The sequence below is a fragment of the Terrapene carolina genome, unplaced genomic scaffold (assembly GCF_002925995.2).
Source record: "Terrapene carolina triunguis isolate 2854851 unplaced genomic scaffold, T_m_triunguis-2.0 Scaffold130, whole genome shotgun sequence".
NCBI lineage: Eukaryota > Metazoa > Chordata > Testudines > Emydidae > Terrapene > Terrapene triunguis.
In genome coordinates, this window is record NW_020664481.1 from 19592872 (window position 1) to 19612527 (window position 19656).

Genomic DNA, 19656 nt, shown 5'->3' on the forward strand with positions numbered 1-19656 from the left:
CACGCCCCATTGCCCCTGGCCGGCCCCTCGCTCTGGGGACCGACCCCCCCACCCCCGTGCCACGCCCTATTGCCTCCATGGGGGCCACAAATATGTTTGGAGCCGGGCTCACGAAAGATTAATCTGCCCCTGCCTCTATGGGATTCTCTGGGTCCCCAGTCAGATCCTTTGTGGGGTTCGTTCTGTCACAGGATCCCTTGCCTCCACCCCACCAGGATTCTCTCCGGGTGTCTGTCTTGTGGAGACTCCCAGCTAGGGTGACCAGACAGCAAGTGTGAAAAATCGGGACAGGGGTTGCGGGGGAATAGGAGCCTATATAAAAAAAAGACCCAAAAATCGGGACTGTCCCTATAAAATCGGGACATCTGGTCACCCTACTCCCAGCCCTCCAAGACAGCCGGGCTCTCTGTCTCATGCACAGCCCTCTCCCCACTGGAGTTTTCTGCTGTGCCTGGAGAGCATCCTCCATCCCCTCCTGGTGGCCTGTCTGCTGTGGTGCTCTTTCCCCTCCCGCCTCCCTGCTCTGGGAGCCCCCATCCCCTGTGTGTGTGTGTGACATACCCCCCTCATGCAGGGTTTCTCATGCCTTGGACTCTGAACACAGACACCACTCTCCTTTGTGAGTCAGCAAACAAAGGGCTGGCCAGGGAAGGAGGTTTCTGTGACTGAGGGGGGGACAGCCAGCCTGTAATCTATAGGGCAGCTCCTCCCCATTGTCCCTGTAGGAATGCTAATGTGGCTGTACATTCCATCTGCCAGCAAGTGTCACTCCTTCTATGGGCTGAAACGGGGCCAGGGGCCCCGGCTGACATCAGCTCACAGCTGCATGTGGGCCAGACTCTGCTCTCGGGAGCAGTTCTCTGCATTTTCCCTTTGAATCAAATACATACTCCCCTGCTTTCAGCAGCAAACAGACACTGAAAATGCTCTTGTAAGTACCAAGCGTCCAGCGTGCCATTGGATTGAGGCGGTTGAGAACAAGGCTTTCCATTCAGGAGCTCGTGTGCACTGGTCTGTGTGTATTCAGGGTGAAGCTTGTGTGCTGTCCGTGCTCAGACACAATCCAAAGGACTCTCTGTGTGTGGGCGCGTTTGCATGCTCTCTAAAGCCCAGAGTTGCACTATCTGTCTTTTAATATAGCAGCGACAGCCCACTAATGTGAACTGACCTCTCCCTTTATTTGCTAATGCTTTACGATCTTTGCACTCTAGTGTAAATGTAGCTGCTGTGATCGCTGGTGCCTGGAAACCCTTGGCATGAGAAGTTAGAAAGTGCAGGCTGCCACGGACGTACCTGTGTCTGGCGAGGGGCTCCCTTTTGCTGCATGGCTTGGTTTCATTGGTTGTGGACAATGGAAGGCAGCAGAAAGCTGTGACTTGGTCCTGCTGCTCATTCCATGCTGCTTCTGATTGTGCGGGGCTTGGCTGTCCTGTGGGGTGAAGGCTCTCGCCCGTTTCAGGGGATGGGCTTGCTATCTAGACTTTGGAATTTGAAAACTAGGCTTTGAAAAAGTAACCAGATTCCTCCAAGACAGAAGACTGCACCTCCTCACCAGAGGACGTTCTGGACAGCAGGACTTGGAGTCCCCACCAGCAAGTTTCAGGGACATCTCGCTGGTGAGACAACCAGCACCCAGTTCATTCTGCCGCTGGAAAATGGGAAGGTGATGTCCTCGACCACACGGCTTGGGGATCTTTCTTGTCAGCCTCTAGCTCAGTGTTTCTCAAATGCAGCCACCATGGCTCCACGCGACCACCGCGGGTATTTCCTGCGGCCACACCCTCCTGGGCAGTGATTGGGGGGGGGTGCAAAGCATTCACCCCCTTCCCCGGGGCCACCAGTAGGGATTGAGCCCTGCCCCCCTCTGGAGCCACAAACACCAGAGGAGCAGGCAGCCACTGTGTGTTCCCCCTTTCCCGGGGCAGTGGGGCTCAGGCTTCCGGCTTCAACCCTGGGGCGTTGGGCGGCAGCTCCTGCCACGGGGCTTCGAGTTCCAGTCGCAGGGCTTCGGGCTCCATCCCTTGGCCGCGGGGCTTCAGGCTCCAGCCCCGGGCTCACCACCACCCCCATCAGCCATGGTGCCCGATGACTCCCTACCCACCTCTCCATTCAGAGCTTAATTTGTTCCCCGGCTTGCCGGGGCTGAGTAAGTCTGCTGTGAAAAATGATATTAACAAATCTACAAATATCAGTTTTCACAGGAGCAGACATAGAAGCTAGCAAGTCTAAAAAAAAAAATAACCCAGCAACCAAAAAAAGCAAAAGAAACAACAACAAAAAAGAGAAGAACATGCAAAGTGTAGAATAGAATATCGGGGTTGGAAGGGACCTCAGGAGGTCATCTAGTCCAACCCCCTGCTCAAAGCAGGGCCAATCCCCAGACAGATTTTTGCCCCAGATCCCTAAATGGCCCCCTCAAGGATTGAACTCACAACCCTGAGTTTAGCAGGCCAATGCTCAAACCCCTGAGCTATCCCTTCCCCCCAAAGCACCTTATTTTGTTTCTATTCTGTTTAGGTCCAGTAACGAATAGAAACAATTGTATATTATTTTTATTATTGAGTCTGAAAAAAAACCGCTACATAAATAAATTACAATGATTTGGACATGTATATCTGCATAATTAATTGTTTTTCCAGAAGTTAAGTGTTTTAGGAAAAATTGTCAGAGCTGCGACCAGCACTAGTTGGTGGCCGCACTCCGTGGCCACCAAAAATGTTCTTGTGAGAACCCCTGCTCTAGCTAGCAGCCCCGGCTACAGTTGGTGGTTCTGCCCCTCCAGCTACGGAAAGGGAGAAGGAGCTTTCTGCTTCTGGCTGCAGTGAGGGGACTGCTCTCTGCTACTCAGCCCTTACCCTAGGCACAAAGACAAGAGGTGCTGTAGATCAGTGGCTCTCAGTCTTTCCAGACGACTGTCCCCCTTTCTGCAGTCTGATTTGTCTTGCGTACCCCCCAAGTTTCACCTCACTTAAAAACTACTTACTCACAAAATCAGACATAAAAATACAAAAGTGTCACAGCCCACTAATACTGAAAAATGGCCGACTTTCTCATTGTTACCATATAATTGTAAAATAAATCAATTGGAAAATAACGATTGTACTTACATTGCAGTGTATAGTATATAGAGCAGTATAAACAAGTCATTGTCTGTATGAAATGTTAGTTTGTACTGACTTCGCTAGTGCTTTTTACAGAGCCTGTTGTAAAACCAGGCAAATCTCTAGGTGAGCTGATGGACCCCTGGAAGACGTACCCCTGGCTGAGAACCACAACTATAGATGAACCGTAGACAGACAGCCGGAAGGGAGCCTGCCAGCCAGGAGTGGGCAGCGGCCCAGAGTTTTCAAACTCTGAGCCCCCTTTCATTGCATGCAGGAGTCTAGATTAGCCTTCGAGTTACTTGTCTTTAAATGAAGATCAGGTTCCCAGCTCTGTAAATTAGATGAGAACCAAAGAGAGCGGCAGTGAAAAGCACAGAGTCAAAGAAGAAACTCCGCAAATAAGCCTTATTCCCACGAGGGTAACGGCTACAAACTGGGACACCCCCCCACGCGTCGCCTCTGACACCATGCCTTTTGATAGCGGGATAAACATGTAGCATGCTCTCCCTCGCCCTCTGCTTAGTCCTGGATGGTGTTCTCTCTTCAGGGCGTTCTGCATGAAAGTCCCAAACAGCAGCTTGAGACTCAGGGGGTCTAATTAACAGCAGCTTGAGACTCAGGAGATTGACTCAGGATAGAGAAAGAAGCTCAGATTAACATAAAATAAGTAGTCTGCCTAACACCTGTAGTCTGCCAGTCTGCGAAACTCATCTAGATGGAGTCCCCTTGGGTTCTTTCACCCCTCTTAGCCAGGCAGCATCTCTGTGAGACAGCCTCTGGTTCCAGGTCCTCTTTCTCTCTTGTCATCTCCCTCAGTTACAGTCTGTGTTTCGGTGTAAAATCAGGCATCCCACCGAGATGTGCTCTCTGAGGAGGTTTATTGTCGTCTTTTATCGTCAGCGTGGTGGGTTTGAAAGTCAGTCACTATTATACCCAGTGCTGCTGAGTGAACAGGCTTGGGGGTGGAAGGTTGATCCACGCAACAGGAGCTCTCCGCTATTTCTGCCCTCTGGTTCTTATTGGAAAAGTTCTCTTCTAAGGCCTATAAACCTCCTTGCTAAAGTTGACTGTCTCTGACTAAGTTATTGACCTGGTAGATAACTCCCTGCCTCGGGTTTAACAAGATGGAGCATTGTATGTAGAGTTCTTAGACTTCTCTCTAAACAGTGATTCTGATTTATAACCAAAAGGAATTATTGAAAGATTAAATCCAGCCTCATCAAGGGCATTATGTTTTGCCAAATTAGTGACCAGAGATTTCTGCAGTGTTGATCTTCCTCCAAGAATTCATTGTCAGCTCCATCAGCTTCCAGGCTGTTTCCTCGAGGTGGTCTGTTACAAGCTGCATTGCTGAACTCACATCCCAAAGGAAATAAGCCTTTGCTCACTCCTTGCCACTCTCCTGTCTTAGCAAAGCTTGCAGTTAGAGACTTCACAATGTTTCGGGCTTTTCTTTGTCCTCGTGCTGCGTGGCTCAGATGTGGGACTAACAGTTTTTGTCCATCGAGTGCTATTTAACCCACCATCCAAAGACCTCGCTGCATCACAGGCAGGGGTGCTGAGGTGCTACACCCAAGCAACTCTAACAGCTGAAAACAAGGAAGTCTCTGGTTAAGGCAATCTTGGTGCACAGGCCATAGCACCCACGCCTCACAATGACCAACTGCTCAGTCAGACCACACACCTAGAGAAGACGCTCCCTGACATTTCCAGTGCAGCGAAACGCATGCACAGAATTCCCGTGACTCGCACTTGATCACGAACCTGATCCCAAGTGTCTGCTGCTGCTGCTCCCCCCCTCCCTGCCTCCTGCCTTTCACCAGAGACTCCATTTGCCTCCCTCTCCCAGAGCTTCTCTTCCAGGACTGACTGAATCTTGCTCTGTGGGCCTCTTGCAGCTCACAGAGGGTCCACTCCCCTGCAGCTGGAGACTGATGGGGAGAGGAGGTTGTGGTGGTATCTGCTCAGTAGCAGGGTTCTCAGCCAACACACAGCTCTTCTCAGTAGCCAGGCTACCTCTTCCACCTCCCGCTTGGTATTATCTTTACATTTCCAGGAGTGCCTATATGCTGTCTTGTTTAGTTCACATAGCTCCAGCTTCAGACTCCTTGATACACTGCAAAAGATCTGAACCCCTCTGCCCTTGCCGGCTTCTCTTCCCCAAGACTTTCAGGTCAGTTGAGATCCTCAATGTAAATATTTCCGTGTGCCCCCATTCCTCCCTTCTTGTACAGACCGTAGTTGCGTCTGTGAAAGTCAGTGACTGGCAGGCTTTCTGAGCAAAATGGAATCTAAACATGCAGGAAATCAGAACTTTTATAGCCACCTCCCTAATGGCACTAAAGCATCCTCTCTTTTCTCTGGGCTGAGGGATTTCTCAGCTTCACTCACAAGAAACCCATCGAGAAGTGCACGCCCCCCAGCTTGAGTTTGTTGCTGACAGTGGCCTCTCCTGGACCGTGTCAAGTACCCTATTCATGGAATCAAGCTACACTCTCTGGAAGGCCTTCTTCGCCATGATTTTGCAATGTGAACGGGACAGGCTGAACCCTGAACTCACAGGAATGCTCACCTGTTGGCAGCCGCTTCTTGCTCCATTTCGCCAGGGCATGGGAATTAAACAAACCGACAGTCTGGCCATGGAGCTTGACCCTCCCCAATTCGGACAGAGGGGGTGTAGCTCACAAGGCTTCAATTTGCATATCAAAGGCCTAGTTATACAGGCTGGGATGTCCTATTAAAGTCCCAGGTCCCAAACCATGTCTCCTGCTGTCTCCAGCCACATTCCTCTGGTTACCCCAAGTCTTAGCTTGCTTCTAAACTGGTGGGGCTGTTTCTAGTCTTTTAAAAGAGGATGAACTCCAAAGAATCGACAGACCTTCTGTGTACCCAAGCCCCACTCAAAGCAGTGGCGGGTTGCTTCAGTTCCACATATCCTAAGGTGAGTCAGTGATAGGTTCATAGATTCCATGGCCAGAAGGGATCGTTGGGATCATCTAGTCTGACACCCTGCATGACACAGGCCAGAGAACTTCCTCAACATAATTCCGAGAGCAGAGCTTTTAGAAAAACATCCAAGCTTGATTTCAAAATTGTCAGTGATGGAGACTTTCACTGTTAGAAATTGACACCTTATTTCCAGTTTGAATTTGTCTAGCTTCAACTTCCAGCCCTTGGATTGTATTAAACCTTCCTCTGCTAGGCTGAAGAGCCCATTATTAAATATTTGTTCCCCATGTAGGTACTTACGAATTGTAATCAATCCATCTCTTAACCTTCTCTTTGTTGTGTGCCTTGAGTCTATCACATACTGACACAACATTAACTTTCTTCCAGTCTTCTGGAACTTCCCCAGGGTTTCAAAACGTATTGAAATGTGACATTAACAGCCCAGTGAGCTCCTCAGTCAGGTCTTTTAAAACTCTTGAAGGCAAGTTATCTGCTTCCCAATTATCATTTACATTTTTTGGATTTAATTCTTTCTCCCCGTTGATTTGGCTCATAATTGTTTTCAGCTTTGCGCAATTGTCCCTTGTAAAGCACCAAGTTGTGTACATCACTGAACTGGACTTTATTCTGTCTGCACATTATAAAAGTGCACAAAGGTGGTGACACAGATCTATCGGAAGGAGAGCATCTCTCCTTGTTTAGCCCTGATAAAATCACCCATCTCACGGCTCGGCCAGCCCATGTCTTTCTGTGATTACATGGCCATAGCGGAGCACACAACTGCTGACATGGGGTAGGTTTGCTGACTAAGGGCAGGCATGTTTTTTGGGAACTGGCCAGTGGACTATGGACGGACATGCCCATCGTGGCTACAGGATGGGTACTGTCATAACTATCAAGATGTCAACTCCTGCCTCTGATCGGCCCATGATGCCAGCCTCCATCGCCCACCTATTAAATTATCAAACAAGCACCATGGTGCTTTCTACCATGCTGCCCCTCACACACAGCTCCCTGTAAACATCCACAAAGCTACCTTGTTCGTCTCCTTCATATCCCTCCTTAAAACTCTCCTTTGCCATGATGCCTACAAAAAACTTTACAATTGTTAGTCCACTGGTGTGCTGAGACCTCAGGCTGTCATGCTGATCAATACTGCCTCATTGTTCCCTTGTACATCCTTGCCTGTCTGGTGTCTGCATCTACCTGCTGTCGCTTGCCTTATATTTGGATTGTCAGCTTCCTGTTGTATGTTTGTACAGCGCCTAGCACCGGGGGACGGGGCCTGGTCCCTGGCGAGGCCTCCTAGGCAGTGCAAATAATGCATCATCATCATCATAACTCAGAAGATGAGCAGGATGGCTGGATGTAGGCAGGCTAGTAATTTTAATGTCATTACCTTCCCTGTTAAGAGGGGATGAGGAGACCATGTTACCAACCCAGCGATTCACACTACTCCAAGTGTGTATATCTCTCCTGCAGCATTGCCTGAAGATCTGATCTACTTAGTTAGGTTTCTTTTACCAGATATATCAGGATCTTGGTTAGTTCAGTTTCTGCTAGTTAATTTAACCCAGACAGAACTCCAAATTCAGCGTGGGGATGCAAAATTCTTCATTTGCGGGGAGCAGAGTACTAGATGAATGAATCATCTGTCTAAAGAGGAAGTTACTCATAACTGACAAGTTATGATGAGGCTTCTGTGAGAGACTATGCTATGAAATACCTGGTTTCTGACACATGAAAAGGTCACAGGTGAATTCGATCTCTGTGAATTCCATCATGTGTTTTGAAGGGACTGGACATCTTTGTTTTAGGATGTGGAAGAGGAGTTTTGCTTTCCCTTCCCCCTGAAAGATCAGAATCGGCTTTCTCCAAAGCACTTGTGTACTTGGGGGCAGTTAGTTTCTTGCCTTGCCATGCAATATCTCCTTAGGTTTTAGTGGGGACTATTGTTGCAGCGTTAAAATACAGGTGGCGTGTCCAGTGCCCAGTGCTGGCTGTTCGCCGCTCGCTTCAGTAGCTTCAGTGTGAAGTTAAGGGGCCCTTCCCCCCCTTGTTTTCTCTAGTTCCCAGGGATTGTCCATCTGGTATTTCGGCTAGCAGCATTTGCTTGTGAATAGCAGAGTTGGTAGGGTGCACTAATTGGGCGCCATTGCTTCAGTCTGACTGCAATGGATGCTAGCACTCAGTGCAAGGGTTTGCACTCAGCCGCGATATGGATCCCCTCTGGAGAAATATGAAGGTAGGATTAGGTTTATTTTTCAAACTTAATCACTCAATAATGTGCTGCCTACGTGGCCTGAAGTTTGTCTCACTGCTGGTCATTGTTAATGTGCCGCCTGAGAGCCTCACTGCTATTGTCACAGGGAAATTCAAAGCAGACCCAAAGCAAATTAGAAGCCAAGTGCTGTACGGAAACAATTTCTAGTGTAACTAATTGCTCTAAGTTAGCAGAGATGCAGGGTTTTCTTTGTCTGTATATGGGCTGCTGTGTTGTGACGGTCACATATAAGCCTGGATAACATGCCAGTGTTTTCAATCTAAAATTGTTTTTTCGTGGCATCGTTGAGAACTATTAAAGTGGGGTGTAATCTCCAGCCAGCAGGTCTCATCAGCTTGGGTTTTCCACATTGCAAAATGTGACAAAGGACACTTGGCTGTTGTGACTGTGGACAAATGCTAGTGGTTGTGCAGGTGTTGTGTGGATTTTAGAGGGAATGGGTTTGAATGACTGGGTTTTTTAATACAAAGAATCATTCTCGGAGTAAATGCAGAGTGCTTTCTCTGGCAGATTGTTTGCTGGGGACAGAAAGGAGAGAGACATTTTCTTTGGCTTTCGCTCTATTGTGTGCTCCGTCGCTCTGAAAGCTTGCACTGTGAGTATTGTCTTTGCAGAGAATGCCAATCTGTGAGGTCCCAACTCTGCGGAGTTCAGTGCCTTGGCAGCTGACCGCTGGAGATAAATACACTGCAGGACCCCACTGTAGGAGGAGCCGAGGCCAGCTTCAAAAAGCCTCTACGTGTTACACTTTATATAAAAACGGGGCAGGTGCTTGGCACAGTTTAGGTCAGTGCAGCATGTAGTGTTCAGGAGGGTTCTCCTAGGATCTCTGCTCCTGCACTGTCAGGAGGATGGGTCTCATCAGTGCCGTGCAGGAGCAGAGATCCAAAGAAAGGCCTCCCGTACCCTACACACAGCCCTGAACTGAGCTGTGCCAAGCCCTTGCCCAATTTCTATGTAAAGCACCAAAGCACCCGCCTGCCAGAAGCGTTTTTTCAAACTCCCATCTGAAATGCTGATTGTTAGTTACATTGCAGTCGTGGCTGGAGGCCCCAACCAGATTGAAGCCTCATTGTGCTGTTAGCTATGTAGCCATCTAGTAAGAGACAGTCCCTGCCCCAGAGAGCTTGCAGGGGGTAAGACCAGACAGGTGTAGCAAGTACACTGAGTGGCGAGGGGAACAGTCCTTGCATACAGTAGCAGTGTGCAGTATGTAGGGGCCAAGGATGGTTTGGTTGTTTGAAATCAATAACGTATCAGTAGCAGTATTCCCAGCTCGCCCCCTGCCTGCCCATTCCTCCCTTTCCCAAAGCAGAAATATCACAGGGGCCTGGGGACTTGGTGTCGGGCAGTGCCAGAGCCACAGGGGCCTGGGATTTACAGCGACTTTTTGTTGCCAACCTCCTTGGCACTGATCACTAGTGGCAAGGTGCTTAGACACAAGGCCACCAGTAGACTCTTCGCCTACGCTTCATTCTCAGCAGAGACGCAGACAGTCCTTTGTGGCTTCCTGGAAGGAGAAGTCCTGGGTTTCTGCTGTCGCCTTCTTTGATCTTCCCTGTACAGTCATTCGTTGTTGCTTCAGAGGCGCAGATGCATGACCCTTCATGTGCTTTCTTCATCTCTGAAGAGGGAGCCTGAGTGGTTGATGTGCCTCTGTCTCCCACTCCAGACACCTCGTTAGTCATGTTGGAGGTTTGCACCAGGGTCGAATTTAGGGCAGGCGACTGCATGGGGTGCCAGGCTTGGGGGGCGCCAGGCTTGGGGGGCGCCAGGCTCGGGGTGCTGTTTTTGTTCTTAGCAAGAAAAGGGAAAATAGAATGCATTGATCGTACAATTTTGAACGAGCTGGGCAAAATCAAGGATATGACGCACAGGCGCTGGTGGGTGCTCGCACCCAGCCCCAGCCCCGCCCCGACTACGCCCGCTCCCTGCCCCTATTGGACCCCTCCCCAAATCCCCGCCTCCGCCCCCAAGCGTGCCACATTCCCCCTCCTCCCCCCTCCCAGTCTTGCCGCGCGAAACAGCTGTTTCACGGCGCAAGCGTAGGGAGGGGGGAGAAGCAGGACTCGGCGGCGCGCTCAGGGGAGGAGGCGGAGCAGAGGCAGAGGTGAGCTGGGGCAGGGGGCGGGGCGGGGAGCTGCTGGTGGGTGCTAAACACCCACCAATTTTTCCCCATGGGTGCTCCAGCCCCGGAGCACCCACGGAGTCGGCGCCTATGATATGACGTTTCCAATAAATGAGCAGAAGCGACACTTCTCAAAGTCACACTGCGAAAGATGTCATTTACAGTAAGATTTGTTGATGACGAGGATGGCTGTATCCAAGTAAAGGACCATTTTATCTCTTTCCGGTCTGGGGACAACTCGACTGGAAAAGGCCTGACAGGACTGTTTATGAACGTTTTGAATGAGAATAAAATAAATCTTCAGGACTGCTGGGGCCAAGGCTATGACAACGGTGTGAACATTACGGGAAGAGACAGTGGCTTCCAGGCAAGGATCCTTGTGCTGAATCCAAGAGCTTTCTTCATGCCTTATGGCTGCCATTCCCTCAACCTGGTTGTGTCAGATGCGGCATCATCTTCTTTAAATTCAGTATCTTTCTTTGGAGCACTGCAAAGGATACATATCTTGTTTTCAGCATCAACTATCAGGTGAAAGATCTTCACGAACAATGTTACAAAACTGACCGCGAAGCCCCACTAACTCTCACTGGGAGAGCTGCATTGACAGCGTAAGGCCGGTGAGGGACCAAGTGACTGAGGTTTATGACGCCCTGATGGAATTGGCGCAGTCGAGTAAAGCCGAGGCCAGAATCCGACATGAGGCACAAAGCCTGGCAAACCAGATCACTGACTTCAAATTTCTGTCTCAGTTGTGGTTTGGCCCGATATCCTGTTCCAAGTAAACGTTGTTAGCAAGGCATTACACACTCAGTCGATGGACATTGCGACTGCTACTATTTTGATGAGAAGCTGCCTTGATTTCATTGTGGCCTCCAGAGACAACAGATTTGAAGATGCCATCACTCCTGCCAAAGAAATGGCAGAAAACTTAGCAGTTGAGCCTGTCTTCAAGGAAACTCGCATTCATTGGAAGAAGAGACAATTTGATTGCAAGGGCAGTGGTGAGGTGAGGGGAAGCTCGGAAGAAAAATTCAAGAGGGAGGTTTTTTGCTCGCTTGTTGACACGGTTTGAGTGTCCATCGAAGAAAGGTTTAGACAAATGAAGCACCACAAAAAGACCTGGGAGTTTTTGTATGACTTTAGTAAGCTGCCAGGACAGGAAAACACGCTTAACAATTGTACGGACCTTCACTGGACGCTGACACATGGGGAATGTTTGGATGTCAATGATAAAGATCTATGTTGAATTGGACATCTGTCACATTTTGCCACACAGGAAGCGCTCTCCACTCCAAGTTCTCCATTCATGATCCAGAGCTGAAGGACACTTTTCCTGATGTGCGATAGCTTTGAGAATTCTGCTCACGCTGCTGGTCACAGTCGTGAGTGGTGAACGCAGATTTTCAAAGCTCAGGCTCATTAAAACATATCTTTGATCGACGATGGCTGATGAGAGACTGACATCGCTTGCTATTTTATCACTTGAAAATGCCATTGGCCATTCTCTGGATCTCTCTGACACAGTGCTTCAGTTCACAAGGGCAGAGGCAAGAAAAGCGACCTGAACGAAAGGACTAGGGTTAACATTCTAAGGCCATCACCTACTATAATACCATTTTATACTGATCCACCCAGTGTTGGTGCACAGTTCAATTTCTTGATGTTAGTACATTTCAGTTATTCTTAAAAATTAAAAAGTTTCTATAAGCTTAGAGGAAACGTTTTTTTATTTGCTTATATATGGCATGAATAAATACAGATTTACAGATCCTAGCGTGCAAATTTATAATATTATATGACAGGGATAAATCATGCATGCAAATCATGCATCAAAGTCGTGAAATGGGGTACGAATGCAATAAAAAATAAAGTATTCAAAAGTTGAACAAATGGATGATGGGGCACCAAAGATGCTCTTCGCCTGGGGCGCCATTTGGTCTAGGACCAGCCCTGGTTTACACACTCTTCTCCCTTTGGCTTCTCCTTCTCCTTGGGGATTACACATGATGCCCTCTCAACACCCTTACAGTCCTTATGGCTCTTTGATTCTTGGCCTATTGTGTGTGGTGGCAGCCCTTGTACCTAGAGCCTGTTGTAGTTAGTCCGTATGCGAAAAACACTAAGCACCCTGAGCACTAAGGAGAAACCAACTATTGCAGTGGTTCTCAACCTTTCTTTTTCGCGGACCACTTGAAAACTGCTGAGGGTCTCAGCGGACCACTTAATGCTCTTTCCAAATGTTGTTTGTACCAGTAGCTAACTATTGTAAAGCACTTTGGGTAAAAGTGCTATATAAAAAAACGTAATAATAATAAAAGTTTTTGTTCTACAAATAAAAGCACACAACTCTTATTTTAATATCAATAGGCTTACCTTTCTAATACAATGGATGTGCCCTCTCTCCCCCGCCACAGCAGCCACAGAGCCCTGCAGATCCCAAATTCCCCCCACCCCCTCTTCTCACCCCACTGCCCCCTCCCACCTACCCTCTATTCCCCCCAAGGCCACCACCTCACCTTACATGTGCGTCTTCTCCAGGGTCCAGGCACCTAATTAGTGGAGTCACGCCTGCGCAGCTCCACTAATTAGTTGGGTGGCCCTTCATTTTCTCATGTGCGGCCGCCCAGGCGCGCACCTTAGAGGGAACTATCCGCGGACCACCTGAATGGAGCTTGCAGACCACGGGTCTTCCACGGACCACAGTTTGAGAACCTCTGAACTATTGGGTTCATTTTCTCCAAAAGGCACATCTCCTCCTCCAGCTCCCCATATTACGGCCTTTCACGCATGGGAAGAACAGGGGTCTACCAGTCCATCCTTTTCTTAGCTCCATCCCCAGATAACAGGATGCCCATCTCTTGTTCCTTCACTCCTGGTGCCTTTAAGCAATTCCAGGAGATGTGTCCTGCTTTTCTGAGGGGTTATTGGTCCCTGTGACTACAGTCCATGAGAAATCTCTTCTGTGTGTTTACAGATTTTAAGGAAGAAAAGATTCTTGATCTCCTGATTAGTGAAGGGCTTTGAACCTGAGTGACAAGTGCTGCTCACACCAGATGGTGTCTCTGCAGTGCTGAGTAGAGATCTGAACGCCACCCACTGATGGTGGGGTGGAAGTGTTCTCTTGTCACCCTTTACGTGGGCAGCCCTTTAACGTTGATGTGATGGGTGCTGTAGAAATCCCCAAGACTCAAATTCCAGGTAGCTTCTGTTCCTGAATGTGTCCCGATCCACACTCCTACTGTAGACAGCAGTGACAATATCCTGGTAATTTATTGATTAGGGAGCAGTAAATCCACCTTCTCTCTGAGAATGTGCTGCGCCGTTCTGAGGCCTATATTCTGGCTCTCCCTAATGGAATGGATGGTCACCGCAAACTTTGCTTTGCCTTGGTGTAGGACAGGTCCGGCACTGACACCTAAATTCCATTGTGGTGTGGGTAGGCTCTGCGGGGGGAGGACGGTTATAATCTTTTTGATAACAAGTTTCAGGAAAGGCCTCCCTATGGTTTAACACTAATTAGATCACAAAAGATGGCAGTTTCTTTCCTGGCTGACCCCAGAGTTAATTCCTTGGGCATAATTTGAGAACGTCAGTAGCATGCAGCTCCTCCACCACACACAGACCTGCATCTTTGTACTGTGCTAGCTGTTTGTTAGCTTCTGGAGAAATGAAGCCAGAGCCCCGATCCCCCTCCCCTCTCACTCATACACACACACGCACACACGCACACACACTGGCAACTGAAGCCTGCAGCCCCTCCCACCCAGCGACTGAAGCCCAGAGCCCCAATCCCCCTCCACCCTCTCCACACACCCCAGTGCACCCCAGAGTGGGAGGTCAGCTGGGAGCTTCTCTGTCCTGCACCCCGGGGCCAGTTCCCAGCACAGGTCTATGTGAGCTGGCTGACTCATGAAATTAAAGGTGAGGAAAGGCCTGAGTCAGCAAAGCCCATGGAAGGGCTGGTGCACACGTTGTTCACTTGGGTGCTGGGCGGTGCTCTCCTTGCTGTTGTTCTGCGGCTGGAAAGTGCAGTTGTGAAGATGCCGTGACCTGGAAAAGCCGCAGTGGCCATTTAGCCATCCACTGCGGGGAGGACGGAAGGCAGAGGCCATTGTGCAGAGGACAAAGCTGCATTATTAACTCGCCTGTGACAGGCACTGGGGACTTGAATTGCCATCAAGATTTACAATCCTTTCTAAGTTCCTCTTGGGCTGTTAGCTTTTCCTGGCTCCTTTCTGCCACTGCCAAGGAACCTGCCAGCAACAACGGGAGCCACTGCCCCACCCCAGGGCATGGACCAGCGAAATTAGTTACATGTCACATGGGGGACAACATCGACCAAGCTCTGCTGCTGCCAGCGGGTCGCCCCATCCTGCCCTCACCTCCCTGAAGATTAGGTGTCACTGCCACAGCACAGAACAACCCTGGTTCCAACCCACTGAGACCAGCCCAGTCCACCCAGTGACAACCCTGCGCCGTCCCCTATTTCCATCCCCCCCCATGGACAGACACCCCCCCACACACTCCAAATGTGGCCCTCCCACACCAGCAGACACTTCTCCCCACCCAGCCGTGTTCTTTAAAAGCCTGCTGCCAGGGGTCAGGGAGGAGGTAGGACGGACGGACTGGACAGACTGTCGCTGTGCTAGGCAGGTCAGCACGGGGCTGCGGCTGTGTCTGCAGGCTTTGGTTGTTGTCGTTGTAGATCTGGCAGCATTTGTTCTGGAGCAGCTGCGGCGGTTTCTGAAGTAGCTTCTAGCTTTGCATGTGTAGTGAGACTGACTGGGCACACTCCATGTAACTGCAGCTCAAAAGAACAGTCGTTAAAGGGCTGAGGAGGCTCCCGAGCCCTTGCATCTGTCTCTGGAGTGGCTCTGCTCTGTCTCTTGCCCCCGCAGATATGGCCCTGTGCATTGGCATTCAGTTACCGTACAGATCACAGAGCTGAGCGTACGTTCCTCCCCCATGGCCTCATAACACCTAGGGCATGTTCTCCCCCCCTTTGCATCGATATCCCTCCTATAAGGGGGACCGCTGGCTTTTTTGTCTTTGTTGGGAGGAACCTTGTGTTCTCTATGTGGAGAAATATGTGGAGACAGTTTCTGCTCCACACTAGCTGCTGTCTCTCAGTTGATGGCACTTGGCTATATTGGATCACCCCATTGAGCATAGCAGTGGATCAGGACCATTAACAATACAGACTGTTATCATAGACTCATAGAATATCAGGGCTGGAAGGGACCTCAGGAGGTCATCTAGTCCAACCCCCTGCTCAGAGCAGGACCAATCCCCAACTAAATCATCCCAGCCAGGGCTTTGTCAAGCCGGGCCTTAAAAACCTCTAAGGAAGGAGATTCCATCACCTCCCTAGGTAACCCATTCCAGTGCTTCACCACCCTCCTAGTGAAATAGTGTTTCCTAATAATCCAACCTCGACCTCCCCCACTGCAACTTGAGACCACTACTCCTTGTTCTGTCATCTGCCACCACTGAGAACAGTCTAGATCCATCCTCTTTGGAACCCCCTTTCAGGTCGTTGAAAGCAGCTATCAAATCCCCCCTCACTCTTCTCTTCTGCAGACTAAATAATCCCAGTTCCCTCAGCGTCTCCTCATAAGTCATGTGCTCCAGCCTCCTAATCATTTTTCAGAGGGGTAGCCGTGTTAGTCTGAATCTGTAAAAAGCAACAGAGGGTCCTGTGGCACCTTTAAGACTAACAGAAGTATTGGGAGCATAAGCTTTCGTGGGTAAGAACCTCACTTCTTCAGATGCAAGTGAAGAAGTGAGGTTCTTGCATCTGAAGAAGTGAGGTTCTTACCCACGAAAGCTTATGCTCCCTATACTTCTGTTAGTCTTAAAGGTGCCACAGGACCCTCTGTTGCTAATCATTTTTGTTGCCCTCCGCTGGACTCTCCAATTTTTCCACATCCTTCTTGTAGTGTGGGGCCCAAAACTGGACACAGTACTTCAGATGAGGCCTCACCAATGCCGAATAGAGGGGAATAATCATGTCCCTCGATTTGCTGGCAATGCTCCTACTTATACAGCCCAAAATGCCGTTAGCCTTCTTGGCAACAAGGGCACACTGTCAACTCATATCCAGCTTCTCGTCCACTGTAACCCCTAGGTCCTTCTCTTCCAAATGCTTCTACTTTAGTGATTCTCCAGTGCCTCTGCAGAGAGGTAGCAGATGTTGGGGCCTTGCAGGTCAGCTTCCCAGTGGAGGAGAAAGCAGTGACATAGGCTCTGGGCAGACTGTACATGTAACTCATTGTATTTACACACCTTCACCAGTCCTGGAACAGAGGTGGTCACACAGCACACAGAGAACAGACTCCTCGGACCAAGAACCTGCCTCTCCCCAAACCAAAACAAAAACCAGCACAGCAGGTCTTCCCAAGCCTTACATTTGCTTGCACACTAAGGCCATGCCTACACTGAGAGCTTGTTGTGTGATTCCCAGCCCGCGGACACACAATCGCACTAGCTCAGTATAAATAGCAGGGTAGTCGCAGTATCCCAGGTGGCAGTAGCTGTGCAATGGCTTGGTCATGCCAAGTAGATACCCCCGGGATTTGGGTGAGGTTGTACTCAGCACAGCTGAGGCGTGCCCCTGCTGCTGCTGCCCCTATGACCGAGCTACGCTGCCATTTATATTCACACCAGCTCTCATTCAGCTGGCAGAAGTGTGCCCAAGCTGGGAATCACTCCCCTAGCTCCTAGTGTGGACGTAGACTGTTGAACTGCGCCCCCTGGTGACACCTGTCAGAACAGCATGCACAGCTGTGGCACCCAAACTCTGCTTCTCCAGGACTCACATTTGAAACTTGCCAGGAGTCTGAGGGGCAAACTAATTTTCATAAAATAGAGCAGATTGAAGCTACTGCCATAACACGGGCCAGAGAACTTCCCTGAAATAGTCCCTGTGTGAACTACAGCAGATCCTTTAGAAAAACATGCAACATTGCTTTTAAAGTATCAGAGGGGTAGCCGTGTTAGTCTGAATCTGTAAAAAGCAACAGAGGGTCCTGTGGCACCTTTAAGACTAACAGAATGCTCCCAATACTTCTGTTAGTCTTAAAGGTGCCACAGGACCCTCTATTGCTTTTAAAGTTGCCAGTGAGGAAGGATCCACCACAATTTTGATAATTTGGCCCAACTGTTGATTACACTCGCTGCTAAGAATGTCCATCTTATTGTCCCGTCTAATTCTGGACTCTTAGCCCAGCCAGGCTTGGGCTTGTTGAAAAACGGCGGCTGCAGTAACTAGTCACAGAAATCGGACATTTCAATTGGGAGTCCTTGGAGCGTGACCGTCTAATTACTGCCCCTCTGGGCAGTGCTTGGGTACAGCGGCCTCTGATTCTTGTCAGCCACTCCACGCCGCTCCTGCAACACAATGGTAACGTCTACCGATACGAGGATGTCTGAAGAGGCTGGTTTAGGCAGCTGTGTGTGGATTAATTCGTACTAACCTCATGCTGTAGCATCCATGTACAGTAAAAGCTGTGTTATCCGGCACTTTACCAACCGGAAAGCTCTAGAAACTGCCATTTCTGATATCCCTTAAAAGTCTGGTTGGTGCGGGGCCGGCAGGTTCCCTACCTGGCTCCGCATGGTTCCCCGGAAGCAGCGACCTGTTCCTGCTGCTCCTAGGTGGAGGAATGGCCACGGGGGCTCCGTGCACTGCTTCCACCCCACTCCCTGGGAACCGCAGCCAATGGGAGCTGTGGGGGCGGCGCCTGCGGGTGGAGGCAACGCGCAGAGCTGCCTGGCCGTGCCTCTGCCTAGGAGCAGCAGGGACATGTCGCCACTTCCCAGGAGCTGCCTGAGGTAGGTACTGCCTGGATTTAGCACCCCCAAGCCCCTCCCGCACCCCAACCCCCTGCCCTGAGTCCCCTCCCACACCCAAACTCCCTCCCTCCATATAACTCTTGGTTATCCAGAATTTTTGACTAACCCATTCCCCCAGCATGCCGGATAACAAAGCTTTTACTGTATTTTGGTGAGCACAGCACTGATACTTTATCATTCAGTCATTCCCAGGAGAGGAGCAGCAGGAAGCACCATCAGGATCAGCCCCACTGTGCTAGGGGCACAAAACCGACTCCAGGAGAGTCCCTACCCCCAAAAGCTCACTGAATACAAGATGCCAGTGGGTGTAACCAACAATAGGCACAAATGCGGTCAGGAGGGTGGGCACACAGCGACAGGAACGGGGGCTGCTGGCATACAGTCCTTCGCGTTTTCATTGTATTTCAATAAACCAAAGCTATCAAAGTAAATAACTCACGTCTCTGACGCCTACAAAGCTGATGGTTGGGTTCTCAACCAGTCCATGAGACTGAACAGTTCCTTAAAAAAAGTAAAAAAATGAGGGGGAGGGGTTACATGAATGATTTCAGTAAAGGCAATTTCCAAGAGGAGCCCTAAACCAGCGTCCAGTGATGGATTCAGTGCAGAAGGCACAGGGTAGAATTCTCTGGCCTGGATTCTGCAGCACATCGGACTAGATTGTCACAATGGGCCCTTCTGGCTTTTAAATCTCCGACGCTACGTCAGGGCTTTCGTAGTACCTCTTGGGGCCCCGCTCTCATGGCCCCGTCCTTTCCCCGTCCAGCGTGTCACTGGAATTGTCAAATTAAAGCGAACAAAGCGTCAGATTCCTAGAACCCGGCTAGTGACTAATCCAGGCGTCTCAGCCATAATGGGGCTTGTAATATAGTATGTCTCTGTCAATACTGCATTCCTGTACAGGAGAAGTGAAGGGTGGAGGTGGGGAAAGGCTGGCCAGGTCACAGGCCATGGTGGTGGGAGCCGGCCTGGCTGGGTTAGGGGCCATGGTGGGGGGGAAGGGTCAGGCAGGTTAGGGGCCATGATGGCAGGGGAGGGTCGGGGCTGGCTGGGTTAGAGGCCATGGTGGCAGGGGAGGATTGGGGAAGGTGTCCTCCATGGTGTTACTGGCAGGGCACACACCCCAATCTCACAGGAGAGCTAGCGAAGGAGCAACAGTCTCATTCCCAACAAAAGCTGCCGCTTGCTACTGACCCCAGTTAATGGGGGGTGAATTGAAATGCCAGATGCAAGTAGCAGGTAAGCTCCAGGGCTGTGCACCTCACAGGCCCACCGAGGGCTGAAAGCTGCTGTGGTGCTGCTAGCTACTTCCCAAAGGCAGCCTGCCCCTCCCGGCG

The 19656-nt window shown here is 50.0% G+C and overlaps 1 protein-coding gene across 3 annotated transcripts in view; it reads left to right on the top strand.

The window, feature by feature from the left end:
• The window catches only part of LOC112107524 (puratrophin-1-like), a 155888-nt gene that overhangs the window by 116319 nt on the left and 19913 nt on the right, over nt 1–19656 (top strand). The window lies entirely within an intron of this gene.